This window comes from Papio anubis, chromosome 13 (assembly GCF_008728515.1).
Source record: "Papio anubis isolate 15944 chromosome 13, Panubis1.0, whole genome shotgun sequence".
Taxonomy (NCBI): domain Eukaryota; kingdom Metazoa; phylum Chordata; class Mammalia; order Primates; family Cercopithecidae; genus Papio; species Papio anubis.
The window spans coordinates 47,239,942-47,253,315 of record NC_044988.1 but is presented as its reverse complement, the minus strand read 5'-3'; the positions used below and the strand labels follow the sequence as shown (position 1 = coordinate 47,253,315).

Here is a 13,374-nt window from a genome sequence, read left to right as displayed (position 1 = left end):
GGATTTTTTTGGGTGAGAACAGCTAGACACTGAGCCTAGTATCCACCATCAAAGGAAAGGGTATCTGGGGATATGTGCCCCCTTGAGTCAACCCTAGTGAGGGCTGCATCTATGGGGCCACCCAGCGTTCAGTACAGCACATCTCTGGATGGAGGTTCCACAGATACACGTTCTGACCCCTGCCTGGGGAACCTTGAGAGAGACAGGCTGATAAACTCCTCTGATGTGGGAACCAAGGAGAGGCTGCTGCCTGGAATCCACTACTCAGTAATTTCTTTTCTTTTTTTTTTTTTTTTTTTGAGACAGAGTCTCGCTGTGTCGCCCAGGCTGGAGTGCAGTGGCGTGATATCCGTTCACTGCAAGCTCTGCCACCTCCCGGGTTCACACCATTCTCCTGCCTCAGCCTCCCTAGAAGCTAGGACTACAGGCGCCTGCCACCACGCCCAGCTATTTTTTTTGTATTTTTAGTAGAGACGGGATTTCACTGTGTTCACCAGGGTGGTCTCGATCTCCTGACCTCGTGACCCGCCCGCCTCAGCCTCCGAAGTGCTAGGATTACAGGTGTGAGCCACCGCACCCGGCCTACTCTGTAATTTCTAAGAGCAAAGGCAGCATCATGATTGTTTCTTGACGCCAGAGATGGGCCATACTGAAGAGAGCTCAGTTGCCTTTTTTTGAGGGGCCAGGGGCTTACAGGTGTACAAACCAATTGGGAAGGTAATGGATTCCCTGCAGAGAGAATATGGGTGGACTGGGCTTCCGGAAAACCAGGAGCTGAGAAGCGAGTCGTAGCCAGAGAAACAGAATATGCTTACATCCCAGGAGTTAGGATTGGAGGGGCTTAGAAGGCAAGTCTAGAAAAACCCACAAAAATACTCAAGAGAAAGTGATACAGCTTTAAATATACACCAGGACCAAAGAAATATCTATTTTCCAAGTGTATCTGTTGAGCAGAAACCTTCTGTTCCTCTGTCCTCTCCTGTCTCCCTGAGCACAACCCAGGATGAGCCTGAAAGTTAGTCAGTGAATCTCTGACTAAGAACAGATACACAGGAGCTGTGAGGTAGGGGAAGAAAGGCTTTTTTTTTTTTTTTTTTTTTGAGATGGAGTCTCGCTCTGTCACCCAGGCTGGAGTGCAGTGGCACAATCTCGGCTCACTGCAAGCTCCGCCTCCCGGGTTTACGCCATTCTCCTGCCTCAGCCTCCAGAATTTTCTACCTGTGGCAGAGAGAAAACTTTCCCCACTGTGCAACTATAAAAGGCATAACGGGAGAAAAAAAAATTGTTTTATTTTTATTCTATATCATGAGTCATGCTTATAAAAGTACTGATTAAACTGGTTTCACCTGAACTCCATGCTCACAAGCCCCAAATGGGCTCTCAACAGAGCCCAGCAATGCTACTACTTTTATCTGTGTAGGAGGCTTCTTTGCTCACTATTATCCTATATGATTTTTATATCTTCTCTCTCGGTTCAACTCTCCTTCCTCCATCCCTTCCCACCCTGTCCTTGTTAGGTGACAAACATATCTCTTTCTTCATTGAGACCCCAGAAAGGCCAAGATGGGGATGCCCTGACTTCTCACCCATGAAACTTCCTGAATGGGCTGCATCTTCTCCTGTTACATCCAAAGATGACTTTTCCGTAAAAGGCTAGCCCCTCTCTATCCTCTCATCTTCCTCCAATTAGCCCCTTCTCCTGCCTCAGCAGTCTCTCCCTTTTACTCATTCTATCAGCATACAAATATGCATTTTTTAAAAATTCCTCCTTGGACCCTACATTACTCTGCAGCTTTTTCCATTTCTCATATTTTGTTCACAATTCAGCTCCTCATACAAGTAGCTTTTACTTGATGTCTACCTTCCTTCAGCTCCCATTTACTCCTCAGCTACTCCAGGGTGACCTTTGACCACCACTCCTTTCTTTGAAACTTTTCAGCGAGGTCACCAATAATTTATCTTGTTAAATCCAAGGTGCCTTTTATCAATCATGATATGCATTTTCTCAATATCACATGTCCCTCTTTAAGCTCAAAACAATTTTCCTTCTTGGCTTCCATGATATTACTGTGTCCCAGTTTTCCACCTGAGCTTCTGGCTGTTCTTCATCTCCTTTGCAACCTCCTCCTCTTCTCCATGAACTCTCAATGAGGGAGAGGAGTCCCGGGCTTGCCTCTGGGTCTCTGCGTCTTTGTTTTCTGCCCTCTGTTTCCCCCCACGTGAAATATGCCTTTGTGTGGCTTTCAATGCCATTTGTATAGTGATAACTACCACATTTATATTTCCAGGCCAAATTTCTCCTGGGAAATTCAGACTTTTATATCCTATCACTAATTTTATACCTACATTTGGATATTTCACAGGCATGTGAAATTCCACTGGTCCAAAATAGACCAATAAATCTCCACCCTCCTCCTCCTCCTCCCAGACTGCTTCTCTTTCACTCTTCCTATCTCGGTAAATGCTGCCAACATTTAAAGACACCGGGAACCTGGGAGTCATTCTGTATCCTTCCTTTTTCTTCATCTTCCGTAGCCATCTAACAGCATGTAATTCCAAGTATATATTTAATTGGTCCACTTCTCGCCATCTCTACTACCTTGTCTGGCTCACCGTAAGGCAAAAGCCTCCTTAATACCCCCATTTTTCCTCCTATTTTCTGACAAGCCACACTCCACACATTATCAAAACATAAGTCATTACTGATATGTATCAATAATGTACATATCCCAGCCCCGCTCCACACACAAAATCCCTCAATGTACCCAACAAAATCCTGTCTCCCAGCCATTAACAGCAGCTCCCTGCTCATATGACATTGCCACACTGGCCAACATTAGCTGCCTGTACATTCCCCTAAGAGGTCCTCAAGTATTCTGTTTCCTCTGAATGGAACCCTCTCAAAGCACTCATAACCATGTGCAGCTGTTTTTGTTTGTTTGTTTGTTTATCTTTCTGAAGACAGCCTCCTAATGTCCAGCTCTTTAGAGAGGCCCCTTTCCTCATCACCCCATGGAGGCACTATTTTTGTCACTGTGCCCTCATCATTTCTGCCACAGCACTTATAGCCACGTATGATCATGCATGTGTTTGCTCACTGATCTTTTTCTACAAGTTTTAAGCTTCTTAAATGGAAGAACTATATCACTGGTATTTACCTGTGTCCACCTCACAAGGAGGACAATACCTAGACTACAGAAGGAACTCAATAATATGTGTGGAAGAATGTATTAATCTGGTAGCACAGCACCATGGTCATGACCTAAATTCCATAAAATATTTCCAATATTTCCCATGTTAAGCAATAGTTTTATTAGGGCTTAGCTATCTATACAAAGAAAAGAAACAAAATAAAAGGTTAAACCACAGGAATAGATCTTGGTTTCGAAGGATTTGAGGAAGTCACAATTATTCACTGCCACATTGTTTAGAGAAACCAAACAGGAACCTAATAAAAGAAAAAAACTAATATCCTCATTCTTGAATCAGGGATTCAACTAGAGGTGATGTTTAAATTGTGTAACAGTTTTAGATGCTATTACTTAGGTGAGTGTTTATTTGTATTGACACTACACTACTTTCTTTGGAATTCAAATGAATTGAATGCTGTTTGGGGAGTTGGTATTTAATTAACAGCTTGATCAATAAATATTCAGTCATCACCTTTTATAGGCACAGGCCTGCCCACAGCAGGAACTTCCCTATATTAGCTCAACACTCGGCTTGGAAATACCCCAAAGCCTGGGTCAGCTCTAATTCAGCCTTGGCCTCCTTCTGGGGTTACACAGCCCTCCCAGGGTGGGCTTGGGGCCAAAGATGTTACTTTCTTTCCCTAATCCATTTTCTGATGTTGGTTATGATTTTTGCCTTTTCTTCCTTTAGAAATGAAACTGTTTTTCTTCTTGGATAAATCACTGCAGTCAGCTAGGGTATATGCCAAAACTAAATGATTTTGGTGTGCTATAAAGTAATGAAATTGACTTTTATAAAACTTTTATATTGAAACTGACTTCAAACTACACACATTAACCCCATTTTATTACATAGTCCTCAAACTACACAGCTTCAGAAGGGTGGGATACGGTGGAGTGAATCCCAACGTCCTAGTGGCTCCCACATATGTTAAACTATCATGGCTTTTTTTGCTCAGATAAAACTCTTTTGGACATTGACTGTGACCTCACTTTTACTTCATATTTTAAAAATGCATGTAAGTGTACCATACATACTTCTTTATGTTACAGAAGTTTTAATAGATTTAATAACCATTATTATAATATTCTCATTAGACTAAGCAAGAAATGATTCAAATTTCAATTACCACTATAGTAAAGAAATTCGTATCAGGGCTCAAAGGAAAGTGGTTTCCCTCCTTCTCACGGAAGTTTTATAAAGGAAAGATAAAAAGAAGGGAAAGAGGGAAGTGAGCAAGGTAGGAAAGAGAGAGAGAAGGAGAAGGATACAGTGAGGGAGGGAGACAGGGAAGAAGGAAGGAAAAAAGGAAATAAATAAGGAATATAGGTAGAAAAGAAACAAGAAATGTACATTTATTTCCAATAAATTTGTTCTGCCTGGCTGATGATAGCATTCCCTTTCCAGTGAGGGAAAATGCAATGTGGTAAGGCTGGGCACCGTGGCTCACACTTGTAATCCCAGTACTTCTGGAGGCTGAGGCAGGTGGATCACCTAAGGTTAGGAGTTCGAGACCAGCCTGGCCAACATGATGTAACGCCATCTCTACTAAAAATACAAAAATTAGCTGGGCATGGTGGCGAGTTCCTGTAATCCCAGCTACTTGGGAGGCTGAGGCAGGAGAATCACTTGAACCTGGGAGGTGGAGACTGCAGTGAGCAGAGATTGTGCCATTGCACTGCAGCCTGAGTGACAAGAATGAAACTCCATCTCAATAACAACAACAACAACAAATAGAAAAGTAAAGAAAATACAGTGTGGTAAAACGAATAAATTTGCCAAATAAAAAAGGGCCGAAGTGGAATGAGTCTTTTCCTCCAGGGTAACCTGAGAACAGACAACATACTCTTCGTTTCTCTGCTCCACACCTATTTACAGGAAGCTCCATTCTATGCACTCCATCTTTTGGCAGCACACAGACACCTGGATGGTGCTTCCTGCATTGCATTTATACTTTTGTGAAAGAAAACGACCACAGAAGCTCAGCAAGAAGTTTACAAGTCAAAGGGAAGCCCGGCTTGCCTGTCATTAGAGCGGATGTGGCCTGGGCCAACTGGTGGGCATCTCAGACCTGCACCAGAGCAGAGGCGCATGATTTTAAATCTTATGTCCCCAGTGCTCAAAGTGTAAAGAGTTCTTAGATGCTCCAAAAAATGAGAAATGAACCCCAAAATTAGACCATGCACTGAATAATAAACAAGCCTACTTCCTCCTGCACTCCCTCCCTTTTCAATGCAAAAATAAAAAATCAGTTTTACAACAAAGCATGAAACAGGCTGATAACCTCCTGTGTGAAGCAATCTTTAGCAAATTAGATTAAAATAGGGTTTGAGAATTCTGACATAGAAGTCCCACTCCCCAAGCAGATCCTGAAGTTATAACTCATACTACCTCATTTAGCAAATGACGTTGCCAAGGCCTCTGAAGTTCGGTGACACCCTCAAGGTCAGTCATTTAGTAGAAGTTGGAACCTGTTATTTTTAATCCCTTGCCACTGCTCACTTAAATACACCATGTTGTCTTCTATCTTAGTACAGTTCCAAGGTTATCAAAACTGCATGCATATCTTTTAAATGCCAGTAATGTGATATACTTATATGTGAAAGTGTTCATATTTTCACCCAAGAAAGACTAAGAAAGACTGCGTCCTGATTCTCCAGAGCTGTGTTTCTTCTGCATATGCACAATGGACCCCATCCAAAGGCCCTCACCAATATCCCAAATGCAAACACTACTGTGGCATGTAATCTCCTCTATAAATGTGTGAAGTGCACATGAAAAATATATGTGACCCCTTTAGATATCTTCTTAACAATTCTATAAATATCACCTAGATGGATTTATAAAGCAGCTCTTCGCAGAAGTCCATGGGATCAAGTAGAAAGCAGCAAAACCAGTTCAGATGTGGATCTTCATCGGGCATTCACACAGGCTGAATCATTCAGCTCCATGCAGCCTTCTCCTCACAGGGCCGACAATTCAAGTGATGAACTGTAGTATGTCATGCACTTTGGGGGTTGCTCTGAAGAGCTGACAATGAATATATTTAATCCAGGAATTACAAGTAATCCTGGAATTAGCATGAAAGGAAAACACGTGGCATGCCTGGTGAGCCTGTTCTGGCCTCTCAGAATGTCATGAACTTAAGTGCTGTTCATTAATGAAGATAACACTGTGATGACAACACTATTAATCTACCCAAAGAGAAACTATCTAAATATCAGCTTCGTTGTCTCACTTCCTAAACAGGAAACAAACATCAAACTGGACAGTACATAAAAATTCTTAATGCTTCCCCTAAGCTGCAAATGGACAACAAATACAATCTTTACTAGAAAGAAAAAATATCGTCTCATCTTTGGAAAAGACAAAGGATATTATCTAAGCCTAAGACTAATTCTATACATCAGTTCCGGATAGCATGAACTGGAAAACTGCACTATTCTTCATCGCCCTCCGTGGGCAACGAAAATTGTCAGCTTAATAGTACCAACCCTTCAAAGAGAAGTGGACCCTACAAAAATGCCTGGATAAAAAAATACAAGTGGTTCAAGATTTTCTTTTTTCTGTCTGAACGATGTTGTCTCTGAGAGATATGCTGATGATCAACCTCTAGCAATAACAGTGTTTAAGGAACATTATTTGTGAGACGGAAAATAACATTCTCTACTTGAAAAACAAAACCAAAAATACAAAACACATTAGTGTGTGTATGTGTACACACAGTTCACATAGTATACTAGCAAGCTGTGTTGGTTTGAAGACTAGGTCAATATTTGCTTCTCAAATGTAAGTTCAGGAGCCTCTACAAGATGCAGGCAAATGATCTAGTACTGCAGGGTGAGTAGCACTCTCCAGGCATGGATTGCTCTGTCAAGACTCACACTGGAGAGCCATCTTTGTTTTATTCCTGTTGCTGCACCCCCAGCAATGAGGCCACCACATAAAATCATGCTTTGTGTAACAGTGGTAAGAAGCCTAAAAATCATCAGTTGCCATCAAAAGTAACGAAAAATATTCACAGAGGCCTTCAATCAGCCCATTTTTGCTTGTGCAACTATCATTTCCTGAAAAACAAGAAAAATGACAAATACAGTCCAAAAATAAGATCCCCACGGCACATGGCTTTTGGACCACCCGGAAAATGCAAGCTTGGACATATGAATGGCAATGTTCTTGTTCTAACAGTTGCCAGGGATAGCTAAGAGCCTTAGGAAGTTTCTGGCACTGTCAAGGGCTTGGAACCATCAAGCTTGTTCTATATTAAAACAGAACTCAGAGTCTTTTTTCTCTAATGGAGATGAAACTGAGGATCTTGTTCTAGCAAGGGACACATAGGAAGTGCGGCTGATGAATATCATCATTCAGCACCCTTCACAAGATCTCTCCAGCACTGACTTCCAAACTCCCCGGATTGAGTCATCCTGGAACACACAGTGCATCAAATATTTCACCGGCTGTACTCTGAGGTATGGGCACATGCTTCAGCACTTATCTCCTACTTTTGAGGAAACGCCCTGATATAGAGAAATCTCTATAGAGGACACACTCCCTTCCTGGGCTTCACTTGGGCTCTGCTAAGTACATGGATAAAAGCAGAGGGCCATTTGCAAATGTCACTTCACTTGTACCTGCCACTAGATTTATCATTCCTAGCCTCTAAGTGCATTAGCATTCCTTGCATTTTTATCATATTCTAGTAATTTACAAAGTATTTTTCACATTCGAGAATTTGGAACAATAACATAACCACTTACTAATCTTTTAACTGAATTCTCAACTCCAGTTCCTTTAACTATTTCTTCACCATGGAGATCCTTTTATACAAGGCAGGAACCCCTGTTGTTCCAAGTATCTTGACAGAATAAGGAACAAACTGGCACACTTATTTTTGGTGTTCCAGACAAATTCTAAAGCGCTCCCACAGATATGCTCTGAAGTGACCAAATCTTTAATTTTTTTGAAACAGAAACAGCTGTCAACAAACCAAAAAATTATAGTTCTAGAGCCTGCTCAGTAGTCTTCATGGGACTATTGTCAACTTAAGTACATGCCGTTCCCCACAGTGGTTCTGTCACAGAAAGCTCATCTCAAAACTTGAACCCTGACTGCAATCTCCTCTCTCTTCTGTTTCTTTCTCCAAATATTCTTGATCTTTGACCTCATTCAGATCCTTAGTCCCCTGACCCCTCCCTCCTTTTTCTTGCTTCGCTTTCCTTCTAGCCCTGTCTAGCCCTGAGTCTACAGTTCGGGCATGAACCTGATCCTGAATCAACCCCAACCTTTCTTCTCTGCCCCTGGACCTGGGCTGCCGAGTGCTGCTGGACAACAACATTCATATATCTGATGCCACCAGTTGTGCAGAGTATCAGATCATTGGGGTGGGGACGAGCGTGCAGTCCTTCTACGCTGTTCAGCAGCCTATCCTGCATCATCTCCACACCATCCCACCCTCCTCTCTTCTATCTATCTAACCCCACTCGTTACTCTACATTTGGCCACAGTGAATTCCATGGCTTCTGGTTGGGCTATAAGACTCCTTCTCCTAAGGAGCTTTGCTTTCTTAACCTTTCCCAAGATTTTCATCTGCAGATTCTCCCTCACAGTTGGGCCATTTAGTTCAAGCTCACAAGGATACCGAAATCTTTCCCTTCGTAAAATAAAAAGCAAAAATTATTGTCCAAAGCACTTCTTCAAATTTGCATCCTCCATTTTCTACCATTCATTCATTTACTTATACATTCCTATTCCCTCTCTCTCTCATTCTTCAATTTCACATTCCCTCCCCAGCCAAAATTCTTGAAAAACTGTATGAGTCTATCATCCCTATTCTCATTCTGTTAATTTTCCAGCCAGCCACAGTTGCCTGCCATCCCTCTCTGAAGCAGCTGCTGCAATTAGCAAGGTCAACCAAATCAGATGGGTTTTCCCAGCACTGGCTCCTCTGTGGAAGGACTGGCTATCTACTGCTGCTGGACATGCTTTCCTCCCTCAGCTTCACTAGACCACTCTCTCCTATCCAGTCCTTTTTATGGTTATTCTGGTTCTTTGAATGTTTGTGTTTCTTAGAATTCAGTCCTCTTACCTAGTCTATTTTCAGTCTACACTTACTCACTGGGTTATCTCATATAGACCTGTAGCCTCACATCTAAGCTTAAGACTGATGACTTTACTCAATGGTCTACTCTAGATCTCATGCAGACATTTTCACTCAATATGTCTAAACCTGAATTTCTAATCTCCCCAAGACAAGCTCTGAAACCAAAGATTCAACTATAGACTCCAATGTTTCCACCTCCCACATCCAATCTCTCACCAAATCCCATAATGTATGTTCTAAATAGCATTCCCTTTGTCTTCATCAACTTTTAATTGATTTTCTCTGCACCACCAATGTCATTACCATAGTTTAGAGCCCTCCTCATCTTTCTCATGGACTACTACAGTTTCAACACTGTGGCTTCATTCTTTTTTTTTTTTTTTTTGAGACGGAGTCTCGCTCTGTCGCCCAGGCTGGAGTGCAGTGGCCGGATCTCAGCTCACTGCAAGCTCCGCCTCCCGGGTTCACGCCATTCTCCTGCCTCAGCCTCCCGAGTAGCTGCGACTACAGGCACCCGCCACCTTGCCCGGCTAGTTTTTTGTATTTTTTTTTTAAGTAGAGATGGGGTTTCACCATGTTAGCCAGGATGGTCTCAATCTCCTGTCCTCGTGATCCGCCCGTCTCGGCCTCCCAAAGTGCTGGGATTACAGGCTTGAGCCACCGCGCCCGGCCAAAACATATTATTTTTTATACTAAGTCTTTGAGATCTGGTGTGTATGTTACACTTAAAGCACACCCTAATTCAGACACCACATTTCAGCTGCCGGATAGCTATAGCTACATGTGGGCAGTGACTCACATAATGATAGAGCTGTTTTAGACACACACTTAGCTACTGTAACCATTCATGCTTCCGTGTATCTTCCTGTCTTTGCACATGCTGTTCTGTTGTTTTGTTTTTAAATCCATCTGGTAAACTCCTATTTATCTTTACACATTTACCTTAAGGGCCACCTCCACTGGAAACTCCTGACTTACAAGGCCAAGTTAGGTAACCTCTTCTAGGTCCCAGAGCAAAGGGCTATGGCTCTATAGCACTCTGTAATTGTGCTTTCACATGCTGCCTTAGGCAGTCAGAATGTGGGCTTCTTGAATGCAAAGGATGTATCTTACTTGCTTTATCACCTTAGAACTTAGCACTGTTATTGCCACATAGAGTGCTTTCAGTGAAAACTTGTTAAATATATTAAAATTTCTGGATTCACAACATTAAAAACTTCTAGAAGGATCCATGGGGACACATAGACAGTCATGGCTCCAGCTGAGAACCTCTGCTTGGTTTGTGTTTCTCTTTAGTAATCCTGGGTTGAAGTCTTTCCTTGTGGAGTTTACCATTTTGAGGTGCATTTGTTCACTGATATCCATAGGGGATGGTTCTAGGACCTCAGGGAATAACAGAATCCATACAAGCTTAAGTCCCTTATATAAAATGGTATAGTATTTGCATATGGCCTACACAGACCTTCTTGTAAACATTAAATGATTTGTAGATTACTTATAATACCTAATTCAAGGTAAATTCTATGTCAATAGTTGATATACTGTATTGTTTTAATTTGCATTATTTTAATTGTTGTATTGTTATTTTTAGTTGTTTTCTTTTTGACTATTTGTGATCCATGGTTGGTTGAATCCAGAGATGCGTAACCTACAGATACGAAAGCCAAACTGCACTTACACTCCCACTGACAGGAAGAGTTGCTATCTTAATAAAGAGTCCATTTCTAAGAGCGGGGTGGGCCAGCCCTTTACTGATTAACAGGAAGTACCTTCTTGGCCAATACACCCCATCACTACGCCTCCAGGCAGGACCAGACTAAACCACTTCAGATGGCTATTATTATTACTAACAACTCCCAGAAACCTAACTTCCACAGTCTCCCTTTCAAATTGTGTTTTTTAAAAAATTATCCTGTTGAAAGCTTTTCTTACCTACTCTAAATCCTCTGTGCTCACTGTCAGCCCACCCCCTCCTGTTTGGATCTCAGGAGAGCTACAGAAGAGCTTACCACGAGGCTCTAGAAAAGAACCCTCTTATGCTTCAATAACAGCATTAAATCACCCTTAAGTCTTCTCTTCTCCAGGGTAAACAATCCAAATTTCTTTAGCCTTCCTCCATAGATCTTATTTTACAAGCTTTTAATCACCGCCTCCAGACAAGACTCTCCAAGTTCCTATGCCCGGCTGCTGTTGTAAAGCTTAGTGCTGCCGACAGCTCTCTGTGCTGAGTATTTCACCGCCCCTCCATCCTGACTGTGAATAATATCTCTTCATATTAGGTAATGGCCTCAAGAAAACTGGAATATGAATTAGCATGACCGTAATTCTCAAAATCAGGAATGTTTTGTAATCTAAATTGCCCACTACTTAAACTCACTAAAGACAGTAAGAGCACAACGATTATGGTTTCAATGTGGTATGTGGCATTTTATGCTTTCATATTTCTCATCTCATAATATGACAAAAGGCCCTCTAGGATGAGGAAGTGGAGTATCTGCTAATGGTTTTGAATTTTCACTGCATGCCAGGTATTGTTCTATGCATTATACATATTAACTCTTTAAATAAGTAAAACAAACGAAGTAAGCATCATCATTACTATTGTGACCTTAACAACGAGAAAATTAGCACAAAAAGATTAAATAACTTGATGAAATGTACGTGGCTAGTAAATAGTAGAGCTGGGATTGGAATCTAAAGAGTCAGGCTAACCCTTAACCACTTACATTTTTTATCTAACAACTTGTTCACTGAACTCATTGCTATTTTTATTAGGACCTCATAGCCATAAAATTATGTTTAAATTTCACCTAGAATTGCTGTTTAAATTAAGGGAATAAACACCAACAAAATATTTCAACGAAATACTTAAATGAGAATAGCAATTGTTAATTACCTAAAAATATAAAAACAATATTTTAGTAAAGAGCTAGTCATCTAATAATCACATGCATTCTATATGTTTAGGTATACATTATATAAATATGTATTTTCAAAAGGGATGGAGTATAGATGCATAAAATGACAAAGATTATTTTAGATATTTTTAAGTCACCTTAAAGTTAATTAGATATAAATAACCCTACCTAAGTCTTATATAAACATTTGTAACTATCTTTCTCTATGTAACCGAACACGAGTCACCCCGGTGATGCTAGCATCCCAGAAAAATGAGCAATTTATTATATAACTTCTATTATTGGTGCTTCGGTCTCTGTGTCAAAATCTTTATTTTACAGCAGCATTTCCCAAGACTTGGGATGCCTTACCACTGACGATACTTAGGATTTTGAGAATACTCAAATTGTTTTGGGGATTTATGCAAGATGATTTGAAACAACATAGTGACACTATATTACATAACATCACATTGTCATAAGCTTATTTCTTCTATCATTTCTTTCAATCATTCTGATTAAATAAAGGAGAACTGGTCATTGTGGTAGTGCTATCTTTTTTTTTTTTTTTTTTTTTTTTTGAGATGGAGTCTCGCTCTGTCCCAAGCTGAAGCTGGAGTGCAGTGGTGCAACCTTGGCTCACTGCAACCTCCACCTCCCAGGTTCAAGTGATTCTCCTGCCTCAGCCTCCTGAATAGCTGGGATTACAGGCACCACCACTGTGCCCAGCTAATTTTTGTATTTTTAATAGACACGGGGTTTCGCCATGTTGGCCAGGCTGGTCTCAAACTCCTGACTTCAGGTGATCCACCCACCTCGGCCTCCCAAAGTGCTGGGATTACAGGCATGAGCCACCGCGCCCGGCCCTTTCTAACACTTGAGAATTTCCCATTTCATAAAGAGCAAACTAACTTTAAGAGACTTGTGCAGACAACAACACACAGCTAGAATTTAAAGACGTCATTTTATTACCCCTGTGTTTATTTTTCCAATTACTTTTCATCTATGACCTGTGGCACTACTTTTCACTTATGGTAGTGATATAAAGTTCACTTTTAAGTTAACTGAATTACAAAGTAAGCAGATTTAATGACACAGTTCAAAATTATAATGGTACATAAAAATGGAAATAATTATAAAGAGGGCATGCAAATGATTGAACTTTGAGAAGAGAGTAATGAAACA

The 13,374-nt window shown here is 41.1% G+C and overlaps 1 protein-coding gene and 1 long non-coding RNA gene across 3 annotated transcripts in view; one reads left to right on the top strand and one right to left on the bottom strand.

Moving 5' to 3' along the window:
* Positions 1–13,374, bottom strand: part of ADAMTSL1 (ADAMTS like 1) — a 952,161-nt gene that overhangs the window by 795,693 nt on the left and 143,094 nt on the right. The gene's annotated exons all lie outside the window — the stretch shown is intronic.
* Positions 1–13,374, top strand: part of LOC103878306 — a 40,730-nt gene that overhangs the window by 26,392 nt on the left and 964 nt on the right. The gene's annotated exons all lie outside the window — the stretch shown is intronic.